This window comes from Rhinopithecus bieti, unplaced genomic scaffold (assembly GCF_001698545.2).
Source record: "Rhinopithecus bieti isolate Rb0 unplaced genomic scaffold, ASM169854v2 scaffold_758, whole genome shotgun sequence".
NCBI classification, from domain to species: domain Eukaryota; kingdom Metazoa; phylum Chordata; class Mammalia; order Primates; family Cercopithecidae; genus Rhinopithecus; species Rhinopithecus bieti.
This window is the reverse complement of record NW_016803215.1, coordinates 883,714-906,630: the sequence shown is the minus strand read 5'-3', so window position 1 is coordinate 906,630 and position 22,917 is coordinate 883,714. Positions and strand designations below refer to the sequence as shown.

Sequence of the window (22,917 nt, the reverse complement as noted above, 5' to 3'; positions counted from 1 at the left end):
ATAATAAAAATCAGAGCAGAAATAAATGAAATTGAAATGAAGAAAGCAATACGAAACATCAATGAAATGAAAAGTTGATTTTTTGAAAAGATCAACATTGACAAATTTTAGCCCAACTAAGACTAAGAAAAAAAAAGAGAAGACCCAAATAAATAAAACCAGTTATGAAAAAGGAAACATCACAAATGATACCACAGAAATTCAAAGGATCATTAGTGGCTATTTTAAGCAATTATATGCATATAAATTGGAAAACCTAGAGGAAATGGATAAATTCCTAGACACATCCTGCCTACCAAGGTTGAACCATGATGAAATCCAAAACTTGAACAGACCAATAACAATAATGAGATTGAAGCAGTAATAAAAATTATCCCAGCAAAGAAAAACCTGGGACCTGATGGCTTCACTGCTGAATTCTACCAAACATTTAAAGAACTAATACCAACCTTACCCAAACTATTCCAAAAATGGAGGAGGAGGGAATACTTCCAAACTCATTCTACCATGCTAGCATTACCCTGATACCAAAACTGAAGACACATCAAAAAAAGAAAACTACAGACCAATATCCCTGATGAATATAGATGCAAAAATCCTCAACAAAATATTAGCAAATTGAATTCCACAGCACATAAAAAAGATCGTTCATCATGACCAAGTGGGATTCAGTCCAGGGACACAAGGATAGTTGAACATATGCAAATCAATCAATGTGATACATCATATCAACAGAATGAAGGACAAAACTACATGATCATTTCAATGAAAGCTGAAAAAGCATTTGATAAAATTCCACATCCCTTCGTGATTAAAACCCCCTTGAAAAACTGAGTATAGAAAGCACATGCCTCAAAATAATGAAACCCATATGCAACAGACCCACAGCTAGTTTCATACTGAATGGGAGAAAACTGACAGCCTCTTCTCTAAGATCTGGAACATAAAAGGATACCACTTTCATCACTGTTATCAACATAGTTTTGGAAATCCTAGCTAGAGCAATCAGACAAGAGAAAGAAATAAAGGGCATCCAAATTGGAAGGAAAGAAGTCAAATTATTCTTATTTGCAGATGATATGATCTTGTATTTGGAAAACCCTAAAGATTCCACACACAGAAACACTATTAGAACTGATAACCAATTCAGTAAAGTTGCAAGATACAAAATCAACATACAAAAATCAGTGGCATTTCTATATGTCAACAGAGAACAATCTGAAAAAGAAATCAAGCAAGTAATTCCATTTACAATAGCTACAAATAAAATAAAATACTTAGGAATTAACTTAGTCAAAGAAGTAAAAGATCTCTACAATGAAAACTATACACTGATACAAGAAATTAAAGAGGACAAAAATGAAATGAAAAGATATTCCATGTTCATGGATGGAAGAATCAATGTTAAAATGTCCATACCACCCAAAGCAATCCACAGACTCAATGCAATGTCTATCAAAACATCAATGACATTCTTCACAGAAACAGAAAGAAAATCCTAAAATTTATATGAAACTACAAAAAGACCCAGCATAGCCAAAGTTATCCTAAACAAAAAGAATGAAACTAGAGTAATCACATTACCTGACTTCAAATTATACTAGAGAGCTAAGTAGTCAAAACGATATGGTACTGGCATAAAAACATATGCCAAGAATACACATTATGGAAAAAACAGTCTCTTCAGTAAATGATGCTGAGAAAATTGGATTTTTTAATATGGCAAAAGATAGGGGCTTGACTTCATTCTTCTGTATATGGATATTCAATTTTCCTAGAACCATTTATTGAAGAGACTGTCCTTTTCATAATGCATATTCTTGTCACTTTTGTCAAAAATAAGTTCACTGTAGATGTATGGATTTATTTTTGGATTCTCTATTCTATTTCATTGGTCTATGTGTCAATTGCAACAACATGGATGAAACTGGAAGTCATTATGTTAAGTGAACTAAGCCAGGTACAGAAAGACAAACTTCACATGTTCTCACTTATTTGCAGAAGCTAAAAGTTAAAATAATTGAACTTATGGGGATAAAGAGTAGAAGGATGGTTCCCAGAGGCTGGGGAGGGTAGTGGGGAGATGATAAGGAAGGGTAAGTTGTTAATGGTACAAAAATTAGTTAGAAAGAATGAATAAGACCTAGTATTTAATAGCACCAACAGGGTGACTATAGTCAATACTAATTTACTTACATAGTTTAAAATAACTAAAAATGTAATTGAATTGTTTGGATAAATGCTTGAGGTGATGGATACCCCATTTCCAGATATAATTATTATGCACTGCATGCCTGTATCAAAATATCTCATACAACCCATAAGTATATGTACCTACTGTGTACCCACAAAAATTAAAAATTAAAAAAATAAGTCAGGTCATAAGGGTGGGCTCCCAATCTGATAGGATGAGTGGCCTTGTGAGAAGGTCCACGTACCAAGGAAAGATCGTGTGAGCACAAAATGAGAAGGTGGCCACCTGCAACCCAAGAAGAGAACCCTCATCAGACACTGACCCTGCTGGCATCTTTATCTTGGACTTTCCAGCTTTCAGAGCTACAAGAAAATATATTTCTGTTGTTTCAGCCACCCAGTCTATGGTATTTTGTTATGGCAACCTGAGCTGACTGACACATCAGACTATATCTATCCTTCAAGAACCTTGCTTAAATACTAGGTTCCCAGAAAGAAGACTCTTTCTCTCTTTTCTGTCACCCCCCAACTGTACTGGCCCTCTATATGACTTCTCTTGTACATTTTTTATAACCAACTTTGCATTAGAGTTCCAATCAACTAAATTGGAAGTTCCTTTGGGTCAGGAACCTTGTCTATTTGGCTTTGTAACCTTACACCACCCAGCACACCATAGGTACTGTGATGGTTAATATTAGGTGTCAACTTGATTGGATTGAAGGATGCCTGGTACAGTATTGTTTCTGGGTATGTCTGTGAGGGTGTTGCCAGAGGAGATTGACATTTGAGTCAGTGGACTAGGAGAGGAAGTCCCACCCTCAGTGTGGGTGGGCACCATCCAGCTGGCTGCCAGCATGGCTAGAACAAAGCAGGTGGAAGAAGGTGGGATAAGCTGGCTTGCTGAGTCTTCTGGCTTTCATGTTTCTGCAGTGCTGGATGCTCCCTTCTGTTCTTCCTGCCCTTGCACATCAGACTCTGGGTTCTTTGACTTCGCATTCTTAGACTTACACCAGTGGTTGTCCAGGGGCTCTCAGGCCTTTGACCACAGGCTGAAGGCTGCACTTTTGGCTTCCCTGCTTTTGACACTTTTGGACACTTTTGGACTCAGACTGAGCAACTACTGGCTTCTTTCTTCCCCAGCTTGCAGATGGCCTATTGTGGGATTTTGCCTTGTGATCATGTGAGCCAATTTTCCCTAATAAACTCCATTTCATATATACATATATCCCATTAATTGTGTCCTCTGGAGAACCCTGACTCATACAGATTTTGGTACTTGGAGTGGAGCATTGCTATAAAGATACCTGAAAATATAGAAGTGACTTTGGAAGTGGGTAACAGGCAGAGGTTGGAACAGTTTGGAGAGCTCAGAAGAAGACAGGAAGATAAGCGAAAGTTTGGAACTTCCTAGAGACTTGTTGAATGGTTATGACCAAAATGCTCAGAGTGATATGGACAATGAAGTCCAGGCTGATGAGGACTCCAATGCAGATGAGGAACTCATTAGGAAATGGAGTAAAGGTCACTCTTGCTATGCTTTAACAAAGAGATTAGTGGCATTGTGCCCCTGCTCTAAGGATCTGTTGAACATTGAGCTTGATTTAGGGTTTTTGGCAGAAGAAATTTTTAAGTAACCAAGTGGTCAAGATGTGGCCTGGCTGCTACTAACAGCCTACATTTACATGCATGAGCAAAGAGATTATCTGAAACTGGAAATTATATTTAAAGGCAAGCAGAGCATAAAAGTTTAGAAAATTTGCAGCCTGGTCATGTGGTAGAAAAGAAAAATACATTTTCTGGGGAGAAATTCAAGGCTGCAGAAATTTACATAGGTAAAGAGGAGCCAAATATAAATAGCCAAGACAATAGGGAAAATGCCTCCAAGGTATTTCAAAGACCTCTTTTGGCAGCCCCTCCCATCACAAGTCTGGAGGTCTAGGAGGGAAAAGTGGTTTTGTTGGTCAGACCCAGGGCCCTGCTGCTCTGTGCAGCCTCGGGATATGGCTCCCTGTGTCCTAGCCACTCCAGCACCAGCTGTGGCTAAAACGGATCTAGATACATCTCAGGTCACTGCATCAGAGGGTGCAAGCTGGAAGCCATCAAGGCTTCCACATGGTGTTAAGTCTGCAAGTGTCAGAGGTCACAAGTTTAGGCTCAGGAGCCTCTGCCTAGATTTCAAAGGATATAGGGATGTTCAGGGAGAAGTCAGCTTCAGGGATAAAGTCCTTATGGAGAACCTCTACTAGGGCAGTACAGAGAAGAAATGTGAGGTAGGGGCCCCTACACAGAGTCCCCACTGGGGCACTCTTTAGTGGAGCTGTGAGAAGAGGGCAGCCATCCTCCAGACCCCAGAATGGTAGATCCACTGACAGCTTGTGCTGTGCACCCAGAAAAGCTGTAGGCACTCAATGTCAGTCCACAAAAGCAGCTGAGGGGGCTGTACCCTGCAGAGCCATAGGGGCAGAGCTGCCCAAGGCCTTGGGAGCCCACCCCTTGCATCAGCATGTCTTGGATATGAGACATGAAGTCAAAGGAGATTATTTTGGAACTTTAAGATTTAATGACTGCCTTGGTGAGTTTCAGACTTGTGTGGGGCCTGCAACCCCTTTGTTTTGGTCAATTTCTCCCTTCTGGAAAGAGAGTATTTACCCAATGCCTGTACCCCTATTTTATCTTGGAAGTAACCAACTTGTTTTTTATTTTACAGATTCATAGGTGGAGGGGACTTGCCTTGTCTCAGATGAGACTTTGAACTTGGACTTTTGAGTTAATGTTAGAATTATTTAAAACTTTGGGGGACTGTTGGGAAGGGATGATTGTGTTTTGAAAGGTGAGAAGGACATGAGATTTGGGAGGGTCCAGGGGTGGAATGATAGGGTTTGGCTCTGTCTCCCTACCCAAATCTCATGTTGAATTGTAATTCCTATTGTTGGAGGAGGGGCCTGGTGGGAGGTGATTGAATCATGGAGGCAGACATCCCCCTTGCTGTTCTTGTGATAGAGTTCTCGTGAGATCTGGTTGTTGTAAAATGTGTGGCACTTCCCCTTTTGCTCTCTTTTCCTTTTGCTCCAGCCATGTAGGACATGCTAGCTTCTCCTTCCCCTTCTGCTGTGATTGTAAGTTTCCTGAGGCCTCCCTAGCCATGCTTCCTGTACAGCCTCCAGAACCGTGAGCCAATTAAACTTTTCTTTAAAAATTACCCAGTTTCAGGTATTTCTTCATAGCAGTTGAGCACAGACTAATACAGGTACTCGATAACTTGAGTAGATACAAGAATGAATAAATGAGGAGAAACAAGAATGAATAAATGAAGAGAAACAGATAATAAATACTATGTGAGATCAGAGGAGAGGACTTACTCCTGGAAGTCATCATCAGGGATGGCCTTCCTGAGAGGCCTTTGAAGGACGGGGAGGATCTGGACAGGCAGAGGAGGGAGATACAAATATCTCAGAAGTGGTAGCCTAAATTGTCCCCATAAAAGGGGACAATGAAGATGCAGTCTGGTCAAAGAAGAAGATCTCCCAGAGAGACAAGAAATGGTCATATTTGCAAACTGGAGAGAAAGATTTGGTACTGTCGGTCCTAAAGGGAGGGGAATGGACTTGATGACATTTCAAAATGATTCAAAATCAAATGGCAAATGCCTAGTTTTTCCAATGAAAGGTCCAGAACTGGCCCCTTGAAGGTAAAGCCTTGGGTTGAAAAGTGATGGTGCCGAGCCACTGTAACTAATAGAACAGTGTCTAAGAGAGGTGTGTACTCACTTGTGCATGCTGGAGAAGGAAGGGCTCTTAAATATGACCTGGTCAAACTCTCTTATTTGGCAGAAGGAGAAACGGAAACGAAGAGAAGGGAAGGTTGCCAGGTAGAGGTGGAGGCAGCACTTGAATTTGGAGTTCTGTGAGATGTGCTGCCCCGTGCTACCTGCTGACTCCTTCTCCCCAGGGCAGCCAGGAAGGCCGTTTGCATTTCTCAGTTCAGCTGTTCCCAAGGAGATTGGCCAACCCAGACCGCACAGTCCCTCTAGCAAACACTGAAGGTATTTTGTGTTTAAGGGGTTTCAGCCCCATGGGCAATATTCTGTCAATCTAGAATGTGTCTGACCTACAGTCACAGTGAGATCAGAGAAGGCCTCGAGTGCCTGCCAAGAGCTGGAATTTCATCAGACAGAGGAAGGTCTCTGGGAAGAAGGAGAAATGCTGGTGCACCCTGCTGGTGAGGAGGCTGGCCTGTGGCAGGTGGTCTGGGGGCTCTCTCCTTGCACATCCAGCTGGGCCTAAAAGTGGTATGTCCCATCTGACTTTCTCCAAGGAGAGTTTGATTTCCTTTCCCAGCACTGAGCTTGTTTCCGCTTGACACAGTGACAAAATTGTGTTTCTTTTACCTGGGGCTGGTGATCATTCAGCATCAGAAGCAGCAATTTAAGAAGAAAAGGCTGGTGAAGGAAGTGTAGCACTGAAATATCCGAAGGCCGAAATACTTTTTGTGACCTTCAAGGCCCCTGGTGTTTGGCTGAAAAAGAGAGCACAAAGACACGCGGCTGAAGATCTGTGCTCCCATCGCATCTCTGCTATCAAGCTACCATGTGCAAACACTCAACCTCTCTGAACCTCAGTTTCCTCATCTGTAAATTGAGGAGAATATCACCACCCTCCCTGGGCCTATGGGAGGTTCAAATCAAGTTCAGCTCTACACAGATATTTGACACTGATTTGCAATCTTCCTCAACTGCCCCCTGCAAGCTCTCAGTTCCTTATCTGCTGAAGTTGGAGGTAAAAGGATCAACTGGGAGGCAACTGAGGCATTCTGCAGAAGAGCCCCTGGGTAGCAGAATCAGAATATAATCAAAAAAGGATCTTCAGTGATAAAGAAGAATGACAGAAAGGAGGGGAGACAAGGAAGGGAGGTGGGCTTGGGGGTGGGATGCAAAAACTGTTCACTCATCTCTCATTTATTTGTGCCTACCGTGTGCCAAGCACCATGCTGGGCCCTGGGAACTCAGATGAACAAGACTCTCATTCATTCATTCACTCATTCACTGTACAGTTATTAAGGGACTTCTATGAAGCTGCCAGGTTCTGGCATAGAGAGGGGGTCAGGCAAGCAAATGAGCAATTGAAATGCAGGCTGGTGAGTAGCCTAAGAGAGGATGTAGAAAGGGAGGCAAAGGGCATTCCAGATGGAGGGAGTTCTCCTATTCTGAGGCTGCAAGGAATTCCTCAAGGCTGGAAGGGACAGTGTTGTGGTGAGAGGGGAGGCTGAAAAGGCCAAGAAAGATCCTGAATGCCGCCAAGAGTTTGGACCACATGTACGCAGAAAGCCACTGAGAAACTTCCCAAAGCAAAATGCCAGGCTCAGATTCTGATTTGCCTGCAGTGTGGCCAAGTGGAATGAAATTGGGGGATGAAGCAAAGAGGAGGGGAAGAAGGAAGAGATGAGACTCTGGAGATGGTTGAGAGGACTGGGTGACTGGCCTTTAGCAGGTAGGGAGAGGGGGCAGGCAGCCATGCGACCTGTATTCACTGAATGGGAGCAAAGCAGGGTGTGGGGGAACTTACTAACCACACAGATTCCTAAGCCCACCCCAGGTGCACTGAATCCAAATCTCTGGAGTGGGGCCCAGCAATGTGTATACTGTAGCTCAGTGTTCCTGTGTCTTGGTGGTTGTGTAGAGGATCCCTAAGACCAGCCACAGCCTCAGTGATTTGCTATAAGGACTCAAAGACTTAGAAAAGCCATTATAATCTTAGTTATAGTTCATTACAGTGAAAAGATACAGATTAAAGTCAGCAAAGGGAAAAGGGACAAAGTCCAGGAAAAATCAGGCACCAGCTTCCAGTTATCCTTTCCCAGTGGAGTTGGACAGACAGTGGTTAATTCTCCCAGCAATGATGTGTGACAGCACATGCTAAGGGTTGTCTACCAGAGAAGCCCACCCAAGCAACCCTTAGTGTGCCGGGTTTTTCTTGGGGGTCAATCGTGCAGGCATGCAGCTCCTAGGTGATTGACCCCAGCTACTCAGGCTTCAGTCCCTAGAGAAGTCATATTGATACAGCAAAGCCCAAAGCCTCAGGTATACAAAAACATTCTTAGAAGGCGGAATATTCGGCTGGGTGTAGCAGTTCATGCCTATAATCCCAGCACTTTGTGAGGCTGAGATGGGCAGATCAACTGAGGTCAGGAGTTTGAGACTACTCTGGCCAACATGGCGAAACCCTGTCTCTACTGAAAATAGAAAAAAATTAGCTGGGCATGGTGGTGGGTGCCTGTAATTCCAGCTACTTGGGAGGCTAAGGCAGGAGAATCACTTGAACCTAGGAGGCAGAGGTTGCAGTGAGCTGAGATCGTGCCATTGCACTCCAGCCTGGGCGATACAGCAAGATTCCACCTCAGAAAAAATAAAAATGAAGGCAGAATATTCGAAGGGCTCAGAAGTTACTCAGAAGTTATCTCCCCAGAGGTGGTCAAGGGCCAGTCCTTGTTTTGGAATGTGCAGGGATGGAGTGACCCAAAGCTGCTGAGCAAACTAACGCTTTACTGTCCAGTGGTCTATATTAGAATGCCCTGAGGAGCTTTCAGAATGCTCTATGGCCAGGCTGCACCCAGACCAATCACTGAGAGTTTCTAGAAGGTCTGTCCAAAGTCAAGACCCACTGCCATAGATAGTAATTGGTACCAAAGTAGCAATTACTTTGAGTGAGCTCATCCCACAGGGAATGAGGAGAGAGTGGTCACAGGTGGAAGAGATGGCCAAGAACAGTGGACTAAGGAGCAACAGAGGCTGCAGACTGCAGAAGGGACAGTATACAGGGAAGGAGTGACCAGAGAAAGGGCAGAGACCCAGGGTCTAGACAGCAAAGAGAGACAGAGAGCAGGCAGTCAAGTCTTATAGTGGCCTGGTGCCTTATTCAGTTCGGGCTGCTATAACAAATCATAAAAAATTACTAGGTGGCTTCAACAGTCATTTATTTTTCATAGTTCTAGAGGCTGGAAAGTCAGAGATCAGGCTGCCAGCATGGTTTGGATTGGGTGAGGACTCTTTTCTTGGTTTCTCCTATGGACACCTCCTTACTATATCCTCACGTGGCAGAGAGAGAGAGACAGAGAGCATGTTTGCTTATGTTTCTTCCTATAAGGGCATTAATCCCATCATGCAGGATACATTGAGTGCATAGCACCTGGGAAGGCTCAGTTAGGTCCAGGGGAAGGACAAGGTGCCAGGAGGAGCAAAAATTTCATCAATCTGGCACTCTCTTCCCCCTCCCCCTCCTCTTCCTCCTCCTGCTCCTCCTCCTCCTTCTGATCCCCTCCCTCCTCCTCTGCAGCTCTCTGCTCCCTTCCTAGACTTTCTTTCTTCCTTTCCTTTCCTTTCCTTTCCTTTCCTTTCCTTTCCTTTCCTTTCCTTTCCTTTCCTTTCCTTTCCTTTCCTTTCCTTTCCTTTCCTTTCCTTTCCTTTTCTTTCCTTTCTTTCTTTCTTTCTTTCTTTCTTTCTTTCTTTCTTTCTTTCTTTCTTTCTTTCTTTCTTTCTTTCTTTCTTATACTTTAAGTTCTAGGGTACATATCAACAATGTGCAGGTTTCTCACATAGATATACATGAGCCATGTTGGTTTGCTGCACCCATCAACTTGTCATTTACATTAGGCATTACATATGGCTAACCAGTTTTACCAGCACCATTTATTAATGCTATCCCTTCCCCAGTCCCCCACCCCCTGACAGGCCCTAGTGTGTGATGTTCCCTGCTCTGTGTTCAAGTGTTCTCATTGTTCAATTCTCACCTATGAGTGAGAACATGTGGTGTTTGGTTTTCTGTCCTTGTGATAGTTTGCTGAGAATAATGGTTTCCAGTTTCATCCATGTCCCTGCAAAGGACATGAACTCATCCTTTTTCATGGCTGCATAGTATTCCATGATGTATATGTACCACATTTTCTTAATCCAGTCTATCATCGATAGACATGTAGGTTGGTTCCAAGTGTTTACTGTTGTGAACAATGCCTCAATAAACATACGTGTGCATGTGTCTTTATAGTAGCATGATTCATAATCCTTTGGGTATGGCCAGGCACGGTGGCTCAAGCCTGTAATCCCAGCACTTTGGGAGGCCGAGACGGGTGGATCACGAGGTCAGGAGATCGAGACCATCCTGGCAAAAACGGTGAAACCCCATCTCTACTAAAAGATACAAAAAATTAGCCGGGCGAGGTGGTGGGCGCCTGGAGGCTGAGGCAGGAGAATGGCGTGAACCCGGGAAGTGGAGCTTGCAGTGAGCTGAGATCTGGCCACTGCACTCCAGCCTGGGTGACAGAGTGAGACTGTGTCTCAAATAATAATAATAATAATAATAATAATCATTTGGGTGTATACCCAGTAATGGGATCCCTGGGTCAAATGGTGTTTCTTATTCTAGATACTTGAGGAATCCCCACACTGTCTTCCATAATGGTGAATGAATTTACCACTCCACCAAACAGTGTAAAAGTCCTATTTCTCCAGATCCTCTCCAGCATCCTGTTGTTTCCTGACTTTTTAACCTGATCACCATTCTAACTGTGTGAGATGGTATCTCATCTGGTTTTGATTTGCATTTCTCATGATGACCAGTGATGCATGAGATTTTTCATGTGTCTGTTGGTGCATAAAGTCTTCATTTTGAGAAATGTCTGTTCATATCCTTTGCCCATTTTTGATTGGGTTTTTTTTTTTCTTGTAAATTTGTTAAGTTCTTTGTAGATTCTGATATTAAGCCCTTTGTCAGATGGGTAGATTGAAAAAATTTCTCCGTTCTGTAGGTTGCTGTTCACTCCGATGGTAGTTTCTTTGCCATGCAGGAAGCTCTTTAGTTTAACTAGATCCCATTTGTCTATTTGGCTTTTGTTGCCATGCTTTTGTTGTTATCAATGACATGAAGTCCTTGCCCATGCCTGTGTCCTGAATGGTATTGCCTAGGTTTTCTTCTAGGGTTTTTATGTTTTAGGTCTAACATTTAATCTTTAAATCCATCTGAATTATTTTTGTATAAGGTGTAAGGAAGGGATCCAGTTTCAGCTTTTCTACATATGGCTGTCTAGTTTCCCAGCACCATTTATTCTAAATAGGGAACTTTTCCCCCATTTCTGTTTTGTCAGGTTTGTCAAAAGATCAGATGGTTGTAGATGTGTGTATTATTTCTGAGCTCTTTCGTTCCCTTGGTCTATATATCTGTTTGGTACGCGTACCATCCTGTTTTGGTTACTGTAAGCCTTGCAGTATAGTTTGAAGTCAGGTAGCTGTGATGCCTCCAGCTTTGTTCTTTTTGCTTTAGGATTGTCTTGGCAATGTGGGCTCTTTTTGGTTTCACATGAACTTTAAAGTAGTTTTTTCCAATTCTGTGAAGGAAAGTCATTGTTAGCTGATGGGATGCATTGAATCTATAAATTGCCTTGGGCAGTTTTGCCCATTTTCACCATATTGATTCTTCCTATCTATGAGCATGGTGAGTATTCTTCCATTTGTTTGTGTCCTCTTTTTATTTCACTGAGCAGTGTTTGTAGTTCCCTTGGTCCTTCACATCCCTTTTAAGTGGATTCCTAGGTATTTTGATTCTCTTTGAAGCTATTGTGGAATGGAGTTCACTCCATGATTTGGCCTCTGTTTGTTCTGATATTTGGTGTATAGAAATGCTTGTGATTTTGGCACATTGATTTTGTGCCCTGAAATTGTTTGAAGTTGCTATCAGTTTAAGGAATTTGGGCTGAGATGATGGGTTTCTATAATATACAGTCATGTCATCTGAAACACAGACAATTTGACTACCTCTTTTCTAATTGAATAACCCTTTATTTTTTCTCTTGCCTGGATGCCCTGTTTTGAAAAGACAACAAAAGTTGATAGACTGCTAGCAAGACTAATAAGGTAAGAAAAGAGAGAGAATCAAATAGATGCAATAAAAAATGATAAAGGGGATATTCACCACTGATCCCACAGAAATACAAACTACCATCAGAGAATATTATAAACACCTCTATGGAAAATAAACTAGAAAATCTGGAAGAAATGATAGAATTCCTGGACACATATAGCCCCAGGACTAAACCAAGAAGAAGTTGAAATTCTTGAAGAGACCAGGATAACAGCTCTGAAATGAGGCAAAATATAAGTCACTACCAAGCAGAAAAAGTAGTCCAGGACCAGACGGATTCACAGCTGAATTCCACCAGAGGTACAAAGAGGACTGGTACCATTCCTTTTGAAACTATTCCAAACAGTAAAAAAAGAGGGAATCCTCCCTAACTGATTTTATGAGGCCAGCATCATCCTGATACCAAAGCCTGGCAGAGACACAACAAAAAAAAGAGAAATTTAGACCAATATCCCTGATGAACATCGATGCAAAATCCTCAATAAAATACTGGCAAACCAGATTCAGCAGCACATCAAAAAGCTTATCCACCATGATCAAGTTGGTTTCATCCCTGGGATGCAAGGCTGGTTCAACATATGCAAATCAAAAAATGTGATCCAGCATATAAATAGAACCAAAGACAAAAACCACATGATTATCTCAATAGAGGCAAAATCCAACAGCGCTTCATACTAAAAATTCTCAATAAACTAGGTATTGATGGAATGTATCTCAAATATTAAAAGATGAACATATCTCAAAATAATAAGAGCTATTTATGACAAACCCACAGCCAATATCATACTGAATGGGCAAAAACTGGAAGCACTCCCTTTGAAAACAGGCACAAGACAAGGATGAGCTCTCTCACCTATTCAACATAGTGTTGGAAGTTCTGGCCAGGACTTTCTTCATAGAATCAGAAGGGGATGCCTGCATTGGCCTGGACTGCCCAGCCTGTACAGTTCCGGGAGTGGGGTGGAGTAGATGGAGTGAACTCAGCAGGCCCCCCAGCTCTGCTCTTCTGTGGTTGTGACTGGAACTCCAGAAGGGACTTTGACTTTTTCAGGTCTAAGCACTGAAGATGCTTTGGTGCTTCTCTGCAGGTGAGAAAATTCAAAATAAAAACAAAACCATTAACCATACAGCACAACTTTTATATGGATGCTAAAAATAAAATGGTTTTTTTTTCTCTTAACGTTTCCAATGGCAAAAGTCTGAATATTTGGAAGCTGAACCTCCTTTGCCCTCTTTTGGAGGATGTACTGGTTTTGTTGTCACCCCAAACCTGCCTCGGTTTACCTATGTACTGGATCACCCAGCCCTGTGGACCTTTGAGTCTCAAGCCCATGCACACCAGGGCAAAGGCTTTTGGAGCCCTAGTATTCTTCCTGGGGTGGGGGACACAGTGACTCATCTGCATTATCTCCCTCATCCCCACCCTAATGGGTCTGCAGGGGAGAAGGGCTTTGATACATTATTTAGGGATCTTCAGGGCCAGCTCTCCACTGATTCCCAACACGTTACCCACTATGAGCTGGAGCTCAGCTGAGCTCAGGGGAGACCCAGGTAAACAGAAGCCATCTGGCCTGGACTGGGAGCAGGGGGAGGGTGCAGGACTCTGATCAGCATCAGTCTTGCCAGGCAGGGGCCCAGAAGCTCAGGGATTCTAGAGATGCCTTGGCCTGAGGCTCTAGGATCCTCCAAGATGGGTGTTCAGGAAGAGGGGAACATGAGCTACTGAAGCCGTAGCAGAGACCCAGGCCATGGCACATGATGGTATGTGGGATTCCTGGGACAGGGCCTATGCCTGGCATGTGGCAAGAGCTCAAAAGCTAATGGTGGGATCAAGTTCCCACCAGCAGAGCCCATCCAGGGTCACCAAAGAGCCTCCCGCCACCCTGGCCTGTCTCACTGGGTTCTGCCTTGCTGAGGCTGCTTACAGTAAGCAGTCGGTAGCCTTCTCCCAGCCTGGTCCTTCCTGACCTCAGGCCGTGTACCACTTCCAGGAAGCCCTTGTTGTCCACTGCAGTGTGGCTTCCTTTGCTCTGAGTGTGGATCTGGTGTGAGCTTCCCATTGGAAGTGGCTCAGCTGGATTCAGACTCTAGGTCCCAGTATGGCAAAGTCACTCATTAACCGTGTGGTCGCAGGCAAGCGACTTAACCTGTCTGAGCCGTGATTTCCTCACGCATAAATGAAAACTAATACTAGTCCCTATTATCAGAGCTCACAGAGTGAAGTGCAAAGCACAGTGCCTGGCATATGAGATGCACTAAGCATGTGTTAACTGGATGAAAGAATGAGGAAATGAAGGAAGTGGGGTCTGCCCAGGGATTGACCTAGGGAAGGGTCTCCTGCCTTCTTCCCTATAAAGATCTGGGCCAAGCCCTCCCCATCACTCAGAAGGCCTCAGGGGCTAGCAGGTGACAGGGGAGGAGAGAGTGACAGTGAGGGGGGCACCTCCAGACCTGGGAGGGTCCTATGGTGGCCCTTCCTGGCACCAGGAGATGAGACAGAAAAGGATTAAAGGCAGGAGCTTTCCTGGGACTAATCAAGTCATTATAGGATTGGTTTGTAGATGCTCAGTTTACAAGATAAAGCTCCTTTTGGAAGGGGTGGAAATAACATGGGTTTTAAGAAATGATTTAGCTTCTATGAAATGACTGTAAAGGGCAGAAACACATGTGAATGCCTAATCCAAATTCAGTCCTCTCCAAAAAGCATCCAACTTTCTGAAAGCTGGTTTTGAAGGAAGCTTCTTCCCTCTTTCCACCCAGACCCTGCCCCTAAAAGGTGAGGTGTCCAATCATCTGAGAGGGGAAATGGCTTCATTTCTGCCCAGCCCTGGTTGTTCTTAACAAAAGAACAACGCGGGTTTTTTTATTAACTCTTTGTTCTGTGATCTTTGTCACTCCATCTCTTTTCAAAAGCTGTGGGTTTTTGTTTTTGTTTTTTTGAGACAGGGTCTCACTCTGTTACCCAGGCTGGAGCACAGTGGTGTGATCTCAGCTCACTGCAGCTTCTACCTCCCAGGCTCAAGCAACCCTCCCACCTCAGCTTCCTGAGTAGCTGGGACTATAGGTGCATGCCACCATGCCTGACTAATTTTTGTATTTTTTATTGTAGTGATGGGGTCTCGCCATGTTGTCCAAGTTGGTCCCAAACTCCTGGGCTCAAGCAATCCTCCTGCCTTGGCCTCCCAAAGTGATGGGATTACAGGCATGAGCCACCTTGGCTGGCAAAAGCTGTGATCTTTATATGTCGGGGGGCACATCAAGAAAGTAGAAGCTTGCTTGGCTGGCCAGATCTTGGAAGATTTTGTTGGCATGCTAGGTCTTGGGCCTCTCTCACCTGGAGCTGCAGCAGACGTTTCAGTCACATCTCACAATCCTGATTTCAGCTCCGCCCTCTCCCACTACATGACAGCCAGGAGCTTTAACAGAAAGCCTTAGCCTGACATTGTGACCTTTATCACGCATTGGGGTAAAGAACTAGATAGAAAAAAAGGTCTATCTAGTCCAAAATGTCACAGAGGCCAGGTGCAGTGGCTCATGCATGCCTATAATCCCAGAATTTTGGGAGGCTGAGGCAGGCGGATCACCTGAGGTCAAGAGCTTGAGACCAGCTTGGCCAACATGGTGAAACCCCATCTCTACTAAAAAAAAAAATTAGCTGGGCGTGCTGGTGCATGCCTGTAGTCCCAACTACCTGGGAGGCTGAGGCACGAGGATCACCTGAACCCCGTAGGCGGAGGGTGCAGTGAGCCAAGATTGTGCCACTGCACTCCAGCCTGGACGACAGAGGAAGGCTCCGTCCCAAAAAAAGAAAATCAATAATAATAATAATAATAATAATAATAATAGAAAGAAACTAGAGCCAGAGAGCAAGCTCATGAGGAAGGAGCACTAAGTTAAGAGTTAGAAGCCTAGACACACACAAATTACCTAACCTTGACACACACAAAATGTAACATGGTCAGAATTTAAGCATTTGAATGTCTCATTCAAAACTTCCAGTAGTATTTGCTTATGGGTTAAGTAGTATTCCTGTTTCACAGACTTTAACTTACTTGTCGCAGTTTATTCTCATTTTACAGAAGAGGAAAATGAACAAGGCTCAGAAGTTAGACCCCAAGTCTACTTCCAATGTGCTTGTTTTGTCCTCTACAAAAGATGGGATTTGAACACAAAAATGTTACCATCCTTATAGGTTTGGATGCATATACAATGATATACAACTGGCTCAGTTTTGCATTTGTCTTTTTTTTCCCCCTCTCCTGCACAATTTCTCCATGTTTCTAGGAAGCATTACTAACTGAACTGACTACATTCCTTCACTCCAACTCATAAAAGAGGAAAGTTCTAAGCAATTTGTATAAATGCTGGTAATCCCAGCACTTTGGGAGGCTGAGGCAAGTAGATGACTTGAGGTCAGGAGTTCGAGACCAACCTGGCCAACATGGTGAAACCCCATCTCTACTAAAAATACAAAAATTAGCTGGGTGTGGTGGCACATACCTGTAGTCCCAGCTACTCGGGAGGCTGAGGCAGGAGAATCACCTGAGCCCAGGAGGTGGAGGTTGCAGTGAGCCGAGATTGTGCCACTGCACTCCAGCCCGGGCAACAGAGCAAGACTCTGTCTCAATAAATAAATAAATAAATAAATAAATAAATAAATAAAATGGCATCAGGAAAAATAATTGAACAAGGATTATGATTTAAAACTAAATATGGAACCTGATTTCTAGAAATCCATTGAATAATTCCAAAGAAAAGATAACTTTGTAGTGTTTGTGTTGTTATTTACAATACCGGAGTCTTGGGGGCCGGTTGGGGGGGGTGGTAAAGTATTTGTGCAGTGTCTTCTGTGATAACTTACAGTATAATAAGTGATGTAACCCCTCCCCCACTTTTTTAAACCAGGCACAGGTTCTGAGTGCTTTATGTATACTGACTTTTTTAAACCTTACAACCCTGTAAGGCAGAAACTATTGTTCTCCTCTATTTGTTTGTTAGGAAACTATATGGCACAGAGAAGTTAAGTAACATTCCTAAAGTTACACAGGCAGTCAGGAGCAGAGATGGGAATTAAACCTATGTTTTCTGGTACAGGGTTTCTTTTTTTTTAATTATACTTTAAGTTCTAGGGTACATGTGCACAACATGCAGGTTTGTTACATATGTATACTTGTGCCATGTTGGTGTGCTGCACCCATCAACTCGTCAGCACCCATCAACTCATCATTTACATCAGGTATAACTCCCAATGGCATCCCTCCCCCCTCTCCCCTCCCCATAATAGGCCCCGGTGTGTGATGTCCCCTTCCAGAGTCCAAGTGATCTCATTGTTCAGTTCCCACCTATGAGTGAGAACATGCGGTGTTTGGTTTTCTGTTCTTGCGATAGTTTGCTGAGAATGATGGTTTCCAGCTACATCCATGTCCCTACAAAGGACACAAACTCATCCTTTTTTATGGCTGGAGTTTCTTTTTCTTATTACTTTTTTGTAACAGCTTTATTGAGACTTAGTTCATATATCGTACAATTCACCTACTTAAGGTGTACTACATTCAGTTGTTTGTAGTATATTCAGAGTTGTGCAAAAATCACCACAATCATTTCTAAGACATTTTCAACAACTCCAAAAGAAATCCTGTGTCCTTTAGCTGTTACCACCCACCCACAATGACCCCATTCCCTCCAGCCCTGAGCAACTGCTTATCTACTCTCTGTCTCTACGGAATTGCCTATTTTGGACAGCTCACATAAATGAAGTCATACTACATGTGGTGTTTCATGATTGGCATCTTTCATTTAGCATAATAATTTCAGAGTTCATCCATGTTATAGTGTGTTTAGCACTTTATTCCTTTCTATGACTGAATAATATTCTTCTATTGTTTTATTTATTTTTTATTTTATTTTATTTTATTATTTGTTTATTTATTTATTTACTTTTTGAGACGGAATCTTGCTCTGTGCCCAGGCTGGAGTGCAGTGGCTTGATCTCAGCTCACTGCAAGCTCTGCCTCCCGAGTTCACGCCATTCTCCTGCCTCAGCCTCCCTAGTAGCTGGGACTACAGGCTCCCGCCACTACGCCCAGCTAATTTTTTGTATTTTTGGTAGAGACGGGGGTTTCACCATGTTATCCAGGATGGTCTCGATCTCCTGACCTCATGATCCGCCCACCTTGGCCTCCCAAAGTGCTGGGATTACAGGTGTGAGCCATCGCGCCCGGCCTATTTTTTATTTTATTTTATTTTATTTTTTTAAGAAGGAGTCTCACTTTGTGACCCAGGCTGGCCTTGAACTCCTGGGCTCAAGTGATCCTCCCACTTCGGCCTCCCAAAGTGCAGGATTACAGGTGTGAGCCAGCATGCCAAGCCATATTCCATTGTATTGCTATATATCACATATGGTTATCTGTTCATCAGTTAACAGGCATCTGGGTTGTTTTCACAACTGGATGGTGGGTACATGGCAAAGCTGTAATCTGTAGCAAAGGGGGCCAAAAAGATCTGGGCATGCTTTTTGACCAAGGCCTGTTGGTCACGGGGCAGAGAGATCTGGTGCAGAATGAGGGCTAAGAAGTCATGAGCAATCACAGCAGCTAGGTCCCACTTGAGCTTCCCCAGGACCATCACCTCCCAGTACGGCAACTGGTCGGTGTAGAAGCACATTTTCTCCATGGTCCTGGGCCTGGTCTTGCGCAGCTTGGAGGTCAGCAGCATGCAGACTGCATCCAAGAGCTGCAACTGCGCCTTTCGGGTTGGTGGGGACGCAAGACAGGTAGCGACGCAGGTGGATCAGGGTCAGGGGAAAGACTTCCTCCTCACAGCGCTGCTCGTCACACACCTCCAGCATCCAGTAAACTAGCATCTTCCTCATGTGCGGTTTGCTGTTCCTTAGCACGCACTGGAAGTAGGAGGTGCGGTACACGTAGCACTACTCCAAGCGGATCAAGGTCTGCAGGACACGCTGGTTCCCTGGAGGCTGCGGATCCTGGTGCCTTCGCAGCACAGCAGCTCCATACGCGGGCAGCGCACAGGCAGGGCGGGAGGATGGGCTCGCGCCCATCATTTGTTTCTAATTATTGTCATTCTTTGTGATACTATTATAAATAGAATTATATTCTGTGTTTCGTTTTGGGGTTATTCATTGCACATGTACAGAAATTGAGTTAATTTTTGTATATTGATCTCATAGTCTACAACCTTGCTGACTCAGTTATTAGTTCTAATAGGGTTTTTTTGGTAAATTCTTTAGGATTTTCTATATACAAGATTGATATGGCGGGGCATAGTGGCTCACATCTGTAATCCCAACATTTTGGGAGGCCGAGGCTGGCAGATCACCTGAGGTCAGGAGTTTGAGACCAACCTTGCCAACGTGGTGAAACCCCGTCTCTACTAAAAATTCAAAAATTGGTTCACACCTGTAATCCCAGTACCTTGGGAGGCCAAGGCAGGTGGATCATGAGGTCAGGAGATCAAGACCATCCCGGCTAACATTGTCAAACTCCGTCTCTACTAAAAATACAAAAAATTAGCGTGGTGGTGGGCACCTGTAGTCCCAGCTACTCAGGAGGCTGAGGCAGGAGAATGGCTTGAACCTGGGAGATGGAGCTTGCAGTGAGCCAAGATCCCGCCCCTGCACTCCAGCCTGGGTGACACAGCAAGATTCTGTCTCAAAAAACAAACAAACAAACAAACAAACCAAAAAACAAAAATTAGCTGGGTATGGTGGCAGGTGCCTATAATTTCAGCTACTCAGGAGTCGGAGGCAGAAGAATCGCTTGAACCCAGAAGGTGGAAGTTGCAGTGAGCCTAGATCACACACCACTGCATTCCAGCCCAGATAACAGAGTGGGACTCTGCCTCAAAAAAAAAAAAAAAAAAAAAAAAAAAAAAGCAGAGGAAGAAGAAAAAAATTGATGTGGTTTGACTGTGTCTCCACCCAAATTTCATCTTCAATTGTGCTCCCATAATTCCCACGTGTTGTGGGAGGAACACAGTGGGAGATAATTGAATTATAAGGGTGTTTTCCCCATACTGTTCTCCTGGTAGTGAATAAGTCTCTCAAGATCTGATGATTTCATAAGGGGTTTCCCTCTGGCTTGGCTCTCATTTTCTTCTTGCCTGCCACCATGTGAGATGTTCCTTGCTCTTCTGCCATGATTGTGAGGCCTCCCCAGCCATGGGGAACTGTGAGTCAAACATCTTTCCTTTATAAATTATCCAGTCTTGGGTATGTCTTTACAAGCAGCATGAGAACAGACTAATACAATGATCATGTCATCTGCAAATGAAGATAATTTTACTTTTTATTTTCTAATCTGGAAGCCTTTGTTTCACTTTCTTGCCTAATTACCTTGGCTAGCACCTCTAGTACAATGTTGAATAGAAGTGGTTGGAATGCAGTTCCTTGTATTGTACCTGACCTTAAAAGAAAAGCATTCAGCCTTTCACCATTACACATGATGTTAGCTGGGGTGATCTGTAGATGCCCTTTTCCAGGTTGAAGAAGTTCCTTCTTTTCTGTTTGTTAAGAATTCTTATCATGAAATTTTGGCAATATGTTCGGCTTACATTGAGATGATCATATGGTTTTGTCTGTTATTCTGTTAATAAAATCTATTATATTGGTTAATTTTCAGATGTTAAACCAACCTTGCCTTCCTGGGATTAATCCCAATTGGTCATGATATATCACCTTTTCATATGTTGCTGCATTCAGCTTACTTACATTTTTGTCATAAATTCTTAACTGGTTTGCATCTCTATCCCATGCTTCTTCTATTCTAGTCTCAGCACACTGGCTAGAGTTTTGTGATCATGCCACACTTCTTTTTTATACCTTCCAGGGGCTTCTTTCCCACTTGAGTAAAAGATAAATTATTTTCTTTTTTTTTTTCTTTCTTTCTTTCTTTTTTTTTTTGAGACAGTGTTTCCCTCTGTCACCCAGGATGAAGTGCAGTGGTGCAATCTCGGCTCACTGCAGCCTCCAGCTCCTGGGCTCATGCAATTCTCCCACCCCAGCCTCCCGAGTAGCTGGAGCTACAGATGTGCACCACCACACTCAGCTAATTTTTGAATTTTTTTTAGAGATGGGGTTTTGTCATGTTACCCAGGCTTACAAGCTAAATGCTTGCAAAACCAGATGTGAACACACTTCCTACATCCTTTCTAGCACATTCCCTGGCACTCTCTGCCTCAACTACTTTGCTCTTGCTATACTAATCTCCTTTCTATTTCTCAAACATCCAAGAAAATTTCTACCTCAGGATATTAGCACTTACTGTATTCCCTTCCTGGACGTGTACTCTCCTGTATTGCTTACTGCCTTTCTTTCTTCAGGCCTCAGTTCATGTTGCCTTATTAGAGAAGCATTTTCTGATCACTCTATAAAATAGCAACCCTTTTACCTCTAAGCATGGCATGATGTTCTCCATTCTCCTAACTGCTCTTTTTCCATAGAATGTGTTACTATGACATTCTATATATTTTTACATGTTTGTTTGCTGTCTGTCTTTCCTCAAGCAGAATATAAGCATAAATTAATTCATTTAACTATATATGGGACAACTATTACTCATTTATCAGGCAGGCATGGTGGCTCATGCCTATAACCCAGGCACTTTGGGAAGCCACGTTGGGTAGATCACTTGAGCCCAGTTGTTCGAGACCAGCCTGGGTAACATGGTGATGAAACCCTGTCTCTACCAAAACTACAAAAATTAGCCCAGCATGATGGTGCATGCTTCTTTTCCCAGCTACTCGGGAAGCTGAAGCAGGAAAAATCACTTGAGCCAGAGAGGTGGAGGTTGCAGTGAGACACGATCATGGAACTGCGCTTCAGCCTGGGCAACAGGGCGAGACCCTGTCTCAACAACAATGACAAATTTATTATTATTGGCAATGCTGTAGATTCTGGGAATACAACCATGAAAAAAAAACAATAAAATCCTTCTTCTTATAGAGCTTAACCTATAGTGAAGAGAGAAATTCAATAAACAAATCAAAGTAAAATATATAGTATGTCAGTAGTGATAAGTGCTATAGAGAAATTGGTGCAAGAAATGTAGAGATTGGGGTGGGGAGGAAATGGAGAGATGTAGGTCAAAAGATACAAACAAGTAGGCTGGGGGCAGTGGCTCACCCGTAATCCCAGAAATTTGGGAAGCTGAGGTGGGTGGATCACTTGAAGTCAGGAGTTTGAGACCAGCCTGGCCAACATGGTTAAACCCTGTCTCTACAAAAAATACAAGAAATTAGCCAGGCATGGTGGCACGTGCCTGTAGTCCCAATTACTTGGGAGGCTGAGGCAGGAGAATCGCTTGAAACCAGGAGGCGGAGGTTGCAGTAAGCCAAGATCACACCACTGCACTTCAGCCTGGGTGACAGAGAAAGAGACTCCATCTCAAAAAAAAAAAAAAAAAAAAAGAGATACAAACAAGCAGATATGTAGGATAAACTAGAGATCTAATGTACAGCAGGCACTACAATTAGTAAAATTAGGCACTTTCGTTAAATAAGCAAATTTTAACTGCTTTTGCCACAAAAAAAGGAATTGTGAGAATGTAGATATGTTAATTTGCTTCACTATAGTAAGCATTTCACTGTCTATATGTATCCTAGTACATACACACTTAGTAGAGTCAGGGTTTCCACATGTTGGCCAGGCTGGTCTGGAACTCATGGCCTCAAGCGATCCACCTGCCTCGGCCTCCCAAAGTGGTGGGATTTGAGGTTGCAAACCTCAAATATATACAATAAAATTTATTTAAAAAAAAAGAAATATAGAGGTCACTTTGTTCTTTTTTAAAATAAATAAATA

At 43.2% G+C, this 22,917-nt stretch overlaps 1 protein-coding gene and 1 pseudogene across 3 annotated transcripts in view; one reads left to right on the top strand and one right to left on the bottom strand.

Annotated features, from left to right (window-relative positions):
• MAP3K8 (mitogen-activated protein kinase kinase kinase 8) overlaps nt 1-22,917 on the top strand; it is a 130,171-nt gene that overhangs the window by 41,711 nt on the left and 65,543 nt on the right. The gene's annotated exons all lie outside the window — the stretch shown is intronic.
• LOC108527897 (G1/S-specific cyclin-D3 pseudogene) lies at nt 18,516-19,112 on the bottom strand (annotated as a pseudogene).